At 45.5% G+C, this 9983-nt stretch overlaps 1 pseudogene; it reads left to right on the top strand.

The window, feature by feature from the left end:
* The first annotated feature begins 264 nt into the window (after positions 1 to 264).
* Positions 265 to 9983, top strand: part of LOC141095501 (nuclease EXOG, mitochondrial-like) — a 27002-nt pseudogene continuing 17283 nt past the window's right edge.

The raw sequence follows: 9983 nt of genomic DNA, 5'->3' as shown, positions 1-9983 counted from the left end.
TGTTACTCCAACCTCACTTCTTACAACCTACAAGTGCACGGAGATGTCTCACATTCATCCCACACGTGGCCTGTGCACCTACAATGCCGCGGCTGAATTCTCGCCCCAGTCCGGCCCTGCTTACACCTATACCTGACTCCTGAGGTGACCCCAAATCACAGCTCAGAGATGTGACGCCTCATGTCCGATCACCAGCACAGCAGCAGTCATATTCCGCGCCAGTAGGTGGCGCCCGTCTACATACAATTTATTCACATGCAATAAACAAGTCTGGCCGCAAGATGTCGCTGGTAGCACGCCTTGGATTCTACTGTAAATCGAGTGCTGTACTGTTCCCGGCCAGCAGGTGGCGGCTCCGCTTCATTCGTCTTTTACAACTACTTGAAGATGTCAGGACATATTTCCTACAGGATTATAAGCCGCCGCTTTCTGGGGGGTTTCGTGCTGGGGGCTACACTGAGCACATCGTCCTCCTAGCCGCGCTGTATTTATACGAGCGAAAAAGAGACGAGCCAGGTGAGAAAGCCGCCCCCTGGCGGAGAGTGTGCGCCGTTACCCCTGTGGAGGGAGGCCCTGTCATAGACGCGTGGGCTGCGGCCTGCATCCGGGTCCCTGCTCTGTGCGCGCTCCTCATGGCATCCGGGGACCTCAACAGGCACGGAGGGGTTAACGCCGAAACTGCGGCCACAGTGAATCAGGGCGGAGTCACGTGGCCTCGTGTCCGCGCTCACGCGTGGGAGTGACCGGTCCGAGCAGGGTACAGTGTATGTGTCACCCCCTAGTTCCCAGTGACGTCAGTACGAGCTCCCCTCTCACCCTCTGCCTTACTGCAGCGCCCCCTCCTGTCAGGACGGAGCACAGGGGCCATGGATCGTTATGGTGTCTGTCTGGGGTCTGTTCTGTGTCGGTTTATAGGAGAGAAGTAAAAAAGCGCAACGTCCACACCGTGGAATCAGTGATGAGTGAGCGGGGCCGGATGAAGTGTTATCTGGGCATGCTCGAGTGCTCGCAGTGCCCGGCTTGCTCGAATACTGTGCTCTGGTCCCCGCGGCTGCATGTCTCGTGGCTGACAGCAGCGGCACATGCAGGGATTGTCAGTCACTCCTCGGGATGTTCCCACGGTCAGTATTGGCAGCACATGTCCGCTCCATCCACAGCGCTGCCGGCTTCTGAACGCCGCTGATTCCACATGTGATCACTGAACCGTGCGGGATCACGGCTCCCATTACATTGTACGGGTGAGATTTATCCTGTGGAGACAGAGTGTCTCCGCTACATATATAGACATGCTGCGGGCGGGAGAGATGCTCCACATGGAAGCCGGAGGCGTCTGCCCGCATAGTGGGCGTGGGATATGATGACACCCCCTCCACTGTGCTGTAACATCTGGACGCTGCGGATGTACACAGCGTCCTCTGACCGTGGGAACATACCCTTACATGTGTCACCGCTGTCACGAGACATGCAGCCGCAAGGACTAGAACATATTACTCAGCACACCGAAGTCACTGTTAGCGCTCCAGCATGCCCGGATAACACCTCAGCACGCTCATCACTGCTCAGCTTCTCTTCTGTTCTGTTTTTTTTATACACTTTTTTTATTTTTTTGTCTGTAGCTCTGATATTTGGTGTTTTTCTGCAGGCTGAGTTGTATTGTGAAGCAGCAGCAATTTACACCATTGTTTCCTTCATTTTAAGTTTATGCCGCCAACAGTTGGCACAGATAGTATTTTGGTGCAGAATGATTACAGAGATTACATAAAGCTTATCCTCGCCCCTTGTGCCATCGTTGTTCCCGCGGGGCCGGTACGCGTGGTCCTGGGGCTCTTGTACGATGTGACACGTGTCTCCGGTGCCCAATCAGCGCTGGCGTCACTGTCCGCGCCTTCATACGAGTTGTACATGAAGAGTAAGTCCGGGCTGCGGCTGATCTCCGACTTCCTCTTCATGTTCGATTCATATGAAGGGTGGGGACAGTGATGCCAGCGCTGATTGTGTGCCAGTGTCAAACCGCATGAGAGCCCTGCAGAGAGCGCGTGCTGACACCGTGGGAGCAGCGCAGGCACGGGATGTGAGTATAGGCTTTTTTATCTTATTGGGGCAAAGCGTGGGGTATGACAAGGGGTTGTCCTAGCAGAGGTCAACTTTAAATGAAATGCGGCATTGCTGGTGTGAGACATGTAATGACTGACAGTCAGCTCTCCTGATCTACACTGGTAACACCTCCTTTCATTTAAAAAAAAGTCTCTGGAGGCAGATTCTCAGGGAGATCTATGTCCGGCCCGTAGATCTTAACCGTTCATTTACATATGAAGACAAGTGTAGATTTCTAGGTAATAAGATCAGATTGAAGACGTCACGTTATCATTTTATTCATTTTTTTTTTTTTACGTGCGTGGCCATCTACACTGTGTTCCAAATTATTATGCAAATGATATTTTTCCCTGATTTTCCTAAATAGTCGGTACAAATGACAGTCAGTCTAATAAAAGTCATCACTCGTTAGAGTTTACATCGCATTTTATTGAAGAAACCTCTCAATGATAACAGTATAATCTCCAAAATGAATAAAAACTCAAATTGCACTGTTCCAAATTATTAAGCACAGTAGAATTTCTAAACATTTGATATGTTTTAAAGAACTGAAAATGCTCATTTCTGGAATTTGCAGCATTAGGAGGTCAGATTCACTGAACAAAAAAGCTATTTAACTCCAAAACATCATAACAGGCCCAGTTACATGTTAACATAGGAACCCTTCTTTGATGTCACCTTCACAATTCTTGTATCCGTTAAACTTGTGAGTTTTTGGAGAGTTTCTGCTTGTATTTCTTTGTATGAAGTCAGAATAGTCTCCCAGAGCTGCTGTTCTGATGTGACCGGCCTCCCAGCCTCATAGATCTTTTGCTTGATGATACTCTAAAGGTTCTCTATAGGGTTGAGGTCAGGGGAAGATGGTGGCCACACCATTAGTTTATCTCCCTTTATGCCCATAGCAGTCAATGACTCAGAGGTATTCTTTGCAGCATGAGATGGTGCATTGTCATGCATGAAGATGATTTTGCTCCTGAAGGCACGTTTCTGCTTTTTATACCATGGAAGACAGCTGTCAGTCAGAAACTCTACATACTTTGCAGAGGTCATTTTCACACCTTCAGGAACCTTAAAGGGCCCTACAAGCTGTTTCCCCATGATTCCGGCCCAAAACATGACTCCTCAACCTGCTTCCATACGTCGCAGCCTTGTTGGAACATAGTGTCCATCCACCAACCATCCACTACTCCATTCATCTGGACCATCCAGAGTTGCTCGACACTCATCAGTAAACAAGACTGTTTGAAAATTAGTCTTCATGTGTGTCTGGGCCCACTGCAACCGTTTCTGCTTGTGAACACTGTTTAGGTGTGGCCAAATAGTAGGTTTATGCACCACTGCAGCCTTTGAAGGATCCTAGTCCTTGAGGTTCGAGGGACTCCAGAGGCACCAGCAGCTTTAAATATCTGTTCGCTGGTTTGTAATGGCTTTTTAGCAGCTGCTCTCTTAATCCGATGAACTTGCCTGGCAGAAACCTTCCTCATTCTGCCTTTATCAGCACAAACATGTCTGTGCTCAGAATCAGCCATAAATCTCTTAACAGTACGATGATCACATTTAAGTTTTTGGGAAATATCTAATGTTTTCATGTCTTGACCAAGGCATTGCACTATTTGATGCTTTTCAGCAGCAGAGAGATCCTTTTTCTTTCCTAAATTCCTTGAAACCTGTGACCTGCTTAATAATGTGGAACATCATTCTTAAGTAGTTTTCCTTTAATTGGGCTCACCTGGTAAACTAATTATCACAGGCGTTTGAGATTGATTTCAGTGATCCAAAGAGCCCTGATACACAATACCATCTATGAGTTTATTTGAAAAACAAAAAATTACATCTTTATGACACTTAAATCCAATATGCATAATAATTTGGAACACAGTGTAGATGGCTTAGGAGGGTTGATCCTACTGAACCAGATATAATGTTAATATTAATCTTTTTTTTCCCCCCAGAACCCATACAGAAGCCTCCATTGGAGGAGTTCGGATTCCCGCAGAGTGGAGAGGAGGTCAGGCAATATATCGGTCATGCTTTATCTTATGATCAAGCAAAGAAGACCCCACGTTGGGTCATTGAGCATCTTACAAAAGAGAAAATAGTTGGTGAGCAAAAAGGGAATTAATTCCATTACCTCGGCTGGTCTCCTAGTAAGGAGCACAATGGGCAGCAAAGTGGCTCAGTGGTTAGCACTGTATGGTGGCTCAGTGGTTAGCACCTTTACTTTGCAGCTCTGGGGTCCTGGGTTCAAATCCCACCGAGGACAACATCTGCAAGGAGTTTGTATGTTCTCCCCGTGCTTGCATTGGTTTCACGGAGGGTTGTTGGATCTCGCTCTGTATGTCGGGATCCCACAACCCGGAAGTTAGGACCTGATTTTTTTTCTAGACAGTCCGGACCTTTAGCCTGTCATTAGGGACACTGCTGGACGTCTTTCTTAATGAGTTATTGGGACTGTAAACAGCAGGACGGCTCAGTATAAATATAGTTGCCCCCCAATTCAGGGGGTTTTGTGCTTTATTTTGTTTGTCTAGGTTTTAGAACATGTTTTTCTTTTTTATCTTTTCCTTAGGCGTTGCTGACCGGAAACACTGCCGATTTAAACCGGATCCAAACATTCCGCAATTATTTAGTGCCAGCAATGAAGACTATTTACGTAGCGGGTGGTCCCGGGGTCACATGGCGCCAGCGGGGGACAGTAAATATTCTATAGTAAGAATCTGTTTTCTGCTTATCTGAAGTAAAAAATCTATAAAAATTAGTCTTTTTTCTTTTCTTTTTGTATTTACATAAGAATATGGAATATAAAGTTCATTACTTTGACTTGTCATAAAGCTTTATGTTGTGTGCAGACATTAAATGTTTGGTGCAGAAATTTCTGTACCATTTCGGCATCTCTTGGCACGAAAAACAGCGTGTAATACATGCGTTTTTGCCCCATTTTTTAAATGTTTTTTTGGTGCAGATTTTTCCCACTCATTAATATGAGTGAAATCTGCAAGTCACAAATAAGCAATAAGTGCATGAGACTTCAGGATTCTCATTCACTTTATGACAAATCTGTGCAGAAAAAAAGCGACAACTCTGCAGCGTGTGCACAGACCCTTACTATTTTGACTATTTACATCAGTTCCCTTTTACGTCCACAGGAGGCCATGGCTGAAACATTTTACCTGTCAAACATTGTGCCCCAAAACTATAAAAACAACGCCGGCTTCTGGAATCGGTAAGGTCCATGGTCAACAGGGATTTACTTTACAATCTAAAATGCAGATGCAGTCCTGCCTCAGGTTCAAAGATTAAAGGGGTTGTCAATAGCAAAAATCACCTCCTTACCACCCGGACTCCACATCTCAGTGATTTTTGGAGCTGTCTTCCAGAGGTTATGTGACATGACAGTCGGCTCCAGCCTTCATCGTGGCATCAGACAAAATGGCTTCACCTGACTGAAGGCTGCAGCTGATCGGTCTGGCAGTCTGCAACGCTCCTGTGACACCAGTGTCCTCTATCAAAAGACTCGGGTTATACCAGCGATTAAAGATTGCTGGAATAACCTCCATCCGACAAGTGTGTGTAAATATGTAGAAATATATTTTTTATTTTTTTAAAATCTGGGGTCCTTTAGCATTTAATGAGGGGCTGTTCAGTAATGGACAATACTTTTAACATATCGTGGTCTTTCCTGGACCACTGCAGTTTGAACCCACATTGAGCCTTCAATGTCACAGACACAAAGATATGACGAGACATGGCGCCTTCTACAGCCTTCCTTCCTTTCTGGCTCCTTCTTACTAGAACCATTTTGCCCAGAAAACAATATAGCTAAAATGGTTTTGGTAAGCAGGAGCCGGAAAGACATGTACCGGCGCATGCGCAGTTAGGTTTTAGGCTCGGCCTGCAGTAGAGAAGAGGAAAGTACGTTTGTGCGATCCGGCAATGTCCCTGCTCAGGCACGAGATTTCATTCAGCAATGTGGATGACACAGGACACGTCATCCACATCAATCAAAGCTGGAAGACGGCTTTTAGCAGGGGAGAGGAGGGACAGGCCCCGCTGTAATGACACCCCTGGGACCGGACCGTCCTAATTTGTATACCTTGCTGGAGCACTTCAGTAGTTTTTTTTGGAGATATAAGGGGGAGTCAGGACATAGTATACAACTTTCTGTAATGCAGCACAGGCGCTGAGGAAGGTGGTGGTATACCGCTGAGCTGTAGTTCCCCTCTGGCGTCACTGTGTAGAGAGTACAACATTTTCAGGATCAGTGAGGGGCCCATAGGTCAGACCTCCACCGATCATAAAGTAACATGCCATCACTTTATGGGATGGGAATACCCCATCCCATAAATGTCATTATTCACGGTGATTTCATACTCTGTCCTGGATGGCATCTATTTGTACGGTGACACCCCTCTGCTTCTGGATTACTATGTAACTAGGTAAATTTCCTATTCACAGGTCTAGGAGAACCGTATCTGGAGCTTCAGATACAGATATGTAGAAATATCTGCAAAGAATGACGTAACCGATGGCGGCTTGAGGCGGACATGTTCTCTGGGGACAGTCATCAGCCAGGCCATTGCATGTGTAGTGTAATGAGATCAGTCCTACAATGGAGTAATGGCGGCTCATTTTTCTCATTGCTTGAAATCTTTATCCAGGTTTGAAATGTATTGTCGAGACCTGACACAGCGATTCGATGATGTCTGGATTGTGAGCGGCCCCTGCTGTTACCCGTGCAGAATGAGGACGGCAAGAAAAGTGTCACTTATCAGGTGAGCCACTGTTTACCACCACATGTTCATGTAGTGACTTCAGAGATGACCGGTCGGCCGCCGTGCTCTAGAAAACAATGAGCCTCCTTCAGTCTGGCTGATCATTGCTTTCTGCTCCTGCCTGATTGTGTTGAGAAGTGTTCAGTCGTGAAATGAAGTTCCTCTTATCGGCAGCCTCCGATCCACTAAATTTCTTAGTTCAGGGTGAAAGACACCGCACATTCTCACTAAGAGCTACCTGTTTGCTCAGTAACCAGGGTGAGATTCTAATTTGATAAATTATAAATTCAGAATTTAAATGAGGAGCTATGGGCATAATATGCAATAAAAGGCTTCGTGGGGCAGCGAATGGCAGGTTTGCAACACCTCCATGGCATGATCATCGGCATCATGGGTGATTCTGGGCAAATATTCTTTGTCGTTTTTGCACCTATGTGTGTTTTGTGCCAGCAATCAGCCGTAATCGTAATCTGGGGGGGCTTACTTGGTATAATATCCAAAACCAGGGTAAATGCTTGGACCTGCTGCCCTCATCACTGCTGTTAGTGCACATACAATTAGGTCCATATATATTTGGACAGAGACAACATTTTTCTAATTTTGGTTCTAGACATTACCACAATGAATTTTAAACAAAACAATTCAGAAGCAGTTGAAGTTCAGACTTTCAGCTTTCATTTGAGGGTATCCACATTCAAATTGGATGAAGGGTTTAGGAGTTTCAGCCCCTTAACATGTGCCACCCTGTTTTTAAAGGGACCAAAAGTAATTGGACAGATTAAATAATTGTAAATAAAATGTTCATTTCTGGTACTTGGTTGAAAACCCTTTGTTTGTAATGACTGCCTGAAGTTCTGAACTCATGGACATTACCAGATGGTGTGTTTCCTCCTTTTTGATGCTCTGCCAGGCCTTCACTGCGGTGGTTTTCAGTTGCTGTTTGTTTGTGGGCCTTTCTGTCTGAAGTTTAGTCTTTAACAAGTGAAATGCATGCTCAATTGGGTTGAGATCAGGTGACTGACTTGGCCATTCAAGAATATTCCACTTCTTTGCTTTAATAAACTCCTGGGTTGCTTTGGCTTTATGTTTTGGGTCATTGTCCATCTGTAGTATGAAACGACGACCAATCAGTTTGGCTGCATTTGGCTGGAGCACACAGTATGGCTCTGAATACCTCAGAATTCATTCGGCTGCTTCTGTTCTGTGTCACATCATCAATAAACACTAGTGACCCAGTGCCACTGGCAGCCATGCATGCCCAAGCCATCACACTGCCTCCGCCGTGTTTACAGATGATGTGGTATGCTTTGGATCATGAGCTGTACCTCGCCTTCGCCATACTTTTCTCTTTCCATCATTCTGGTAGAGGTTGATCTTGGTTTCATCTGTCCAAAGAATATTCTTCCAGAACTGTGCTGGATTGTTTAGATGTTTTTTAGCAAAGTCCAGTCTAGCCTTTTTATTCTTGATGCTTATGAGTGGCTTGCACCGTGCAGTGAACCCTCTGTATTTACTTTCATGCAGTCTTCTCTTTATGGTAGATTTGGATATTGATACGCCTACCTCCTGGAGAGTGTTGTTCACTTGGTTGGCTGTTGTGAAGGGGTTTCTCTTCACCATGTAGATTATTCTGCGATCATCCACCACTGTTGTCTTCCGTGGGCGCCCAGGTCTTTTTGCATTGATGAGTTCACCAGTGCTTTCTTTCTTTCTCAGGATGTACCAAACTGTAGATTTTGACACTCCTATTGTTGTAGCAATTTCTCGGATGTTTTTTTTTCTGTTTTTGCAGCTTAAGGATGGCTTGTTTCACCTGCATTGAGAGCTCCTTTGACCGCATGTTTCCTTCACAGCAAAACCTTCCAAATGCAAGCACCACACCTCAAATCAACTCCAGGCCTTTTATCTGCTTAATTGAGCATGATATAACGAAGGGATTGCCCACACCTGTCCATGAAATAGCCTTGGAGTCAATTGTCCAATTATTTTTGGTCCCTTTAAAAACAGGGTGGCACATGTTAAGGAGCTGAAACTCCTAAATCCTTCATCCAATTTAATATGGATACCCTCAAATGAAAGCTGAAAGTCTGAACTTCAACTGCATCTGAATTGTTTTGTTTAAAATTCATTGTGGTAATGTCTAGAACCAAAATTAGAAAAATGTTGTCTCTGTCCAAATATATATGGACCTAATTGTATGTGCACTAACAGCAGTGATGAGGGCAGCAGGTCCAAGCATTTACCCTGGTTTTGGATATTATACCAAGTAAGCCCCCACACATAGGTGCAAAAACGACAAAGAATATTTGCCCAGAATCACCCATGATGCCGATGATCAAAATTAGAAAAATGTTGTCTCTGTCCAAATATATATGGACCTAACTGTACCAGTCTAGCTGGAACTGTTCCAAAGCGAATGCTTTGTAGTTTGGCTACCACTCTGTTTTCCATGGTCAGTTTCAGGTCATTATTATTTTGCCAGCACTATAGAGTCTGGATCTTCCTTTTTTCCCTTACTAGAGTACACCCTTCTGACACTCTCTTACTTGGCTTCTTTTTTTCCCAGTGGGATACTCCAGTTCATTATCATTCTGTCAGCACTATAGAGTCTGGAGCTTCCTTTATTAGAATACACAATTTTGATACTCTGTAACTTGGCTTCCACTTTTTTTTCAGTAGGCTGCTCAATGTCATTTTTATAATTCTGTGAGCACTATAAAATTCTGATGCTTTGTAACTTTGCATCAAATTTTTTTGTAGTGGGCTGCCCCATTTCATTATCATTCTGTGGGCACTATAAAGGCTGGATTTGTGGTTTCAGGCCTCCCCATCCCTCCCCCTGGCTCTTGCTCACTGTTCTCCTTCTTTAATTGACGTAGGTGACTCCTTGATGCATCCACATTGCCTGGCGAAATCTTGACGTGAGGCATCATCAATGTCAGTTGAAGGAGGAGGGTGGTGAGCAGCAGCCGGGGCGGAGGGCGGATAGCAGCAGTCGGGGAAGAGGGCGGCGAGCAGCCGTCGGGGAAGAGGGCGGCGAGCAGCAGTCGGGGAAGAGGGCGGCGAGCAGCAGTCGGGGAAGAGGGCGGCGAGCAGCAGTCAGGGAAGAGGGCGGCG

This window comes from Dendrobates tinctorius, unplaced genomic scaffold (assembly GCF_039654945.1).
Source record: "Dendrobates tinctorius isolate UK_male_01 unplaced genomic scaffold, ASM3965494v1 ptg000070l, whole genome shotgun sequence".
Taxonomy (NCBI): domain Eukaryota; kingdom Metazoa; phylum Chordata; class Amphibia; order Anura; family Dendrobatidae; genus Dendrobates; species Dendrobates tinctorius.
The sequence above is the reverse complement of the archived record's forward strand: the minus strand, read 5'-3'. Positions and strand labels throughout refer to the sequence as shown.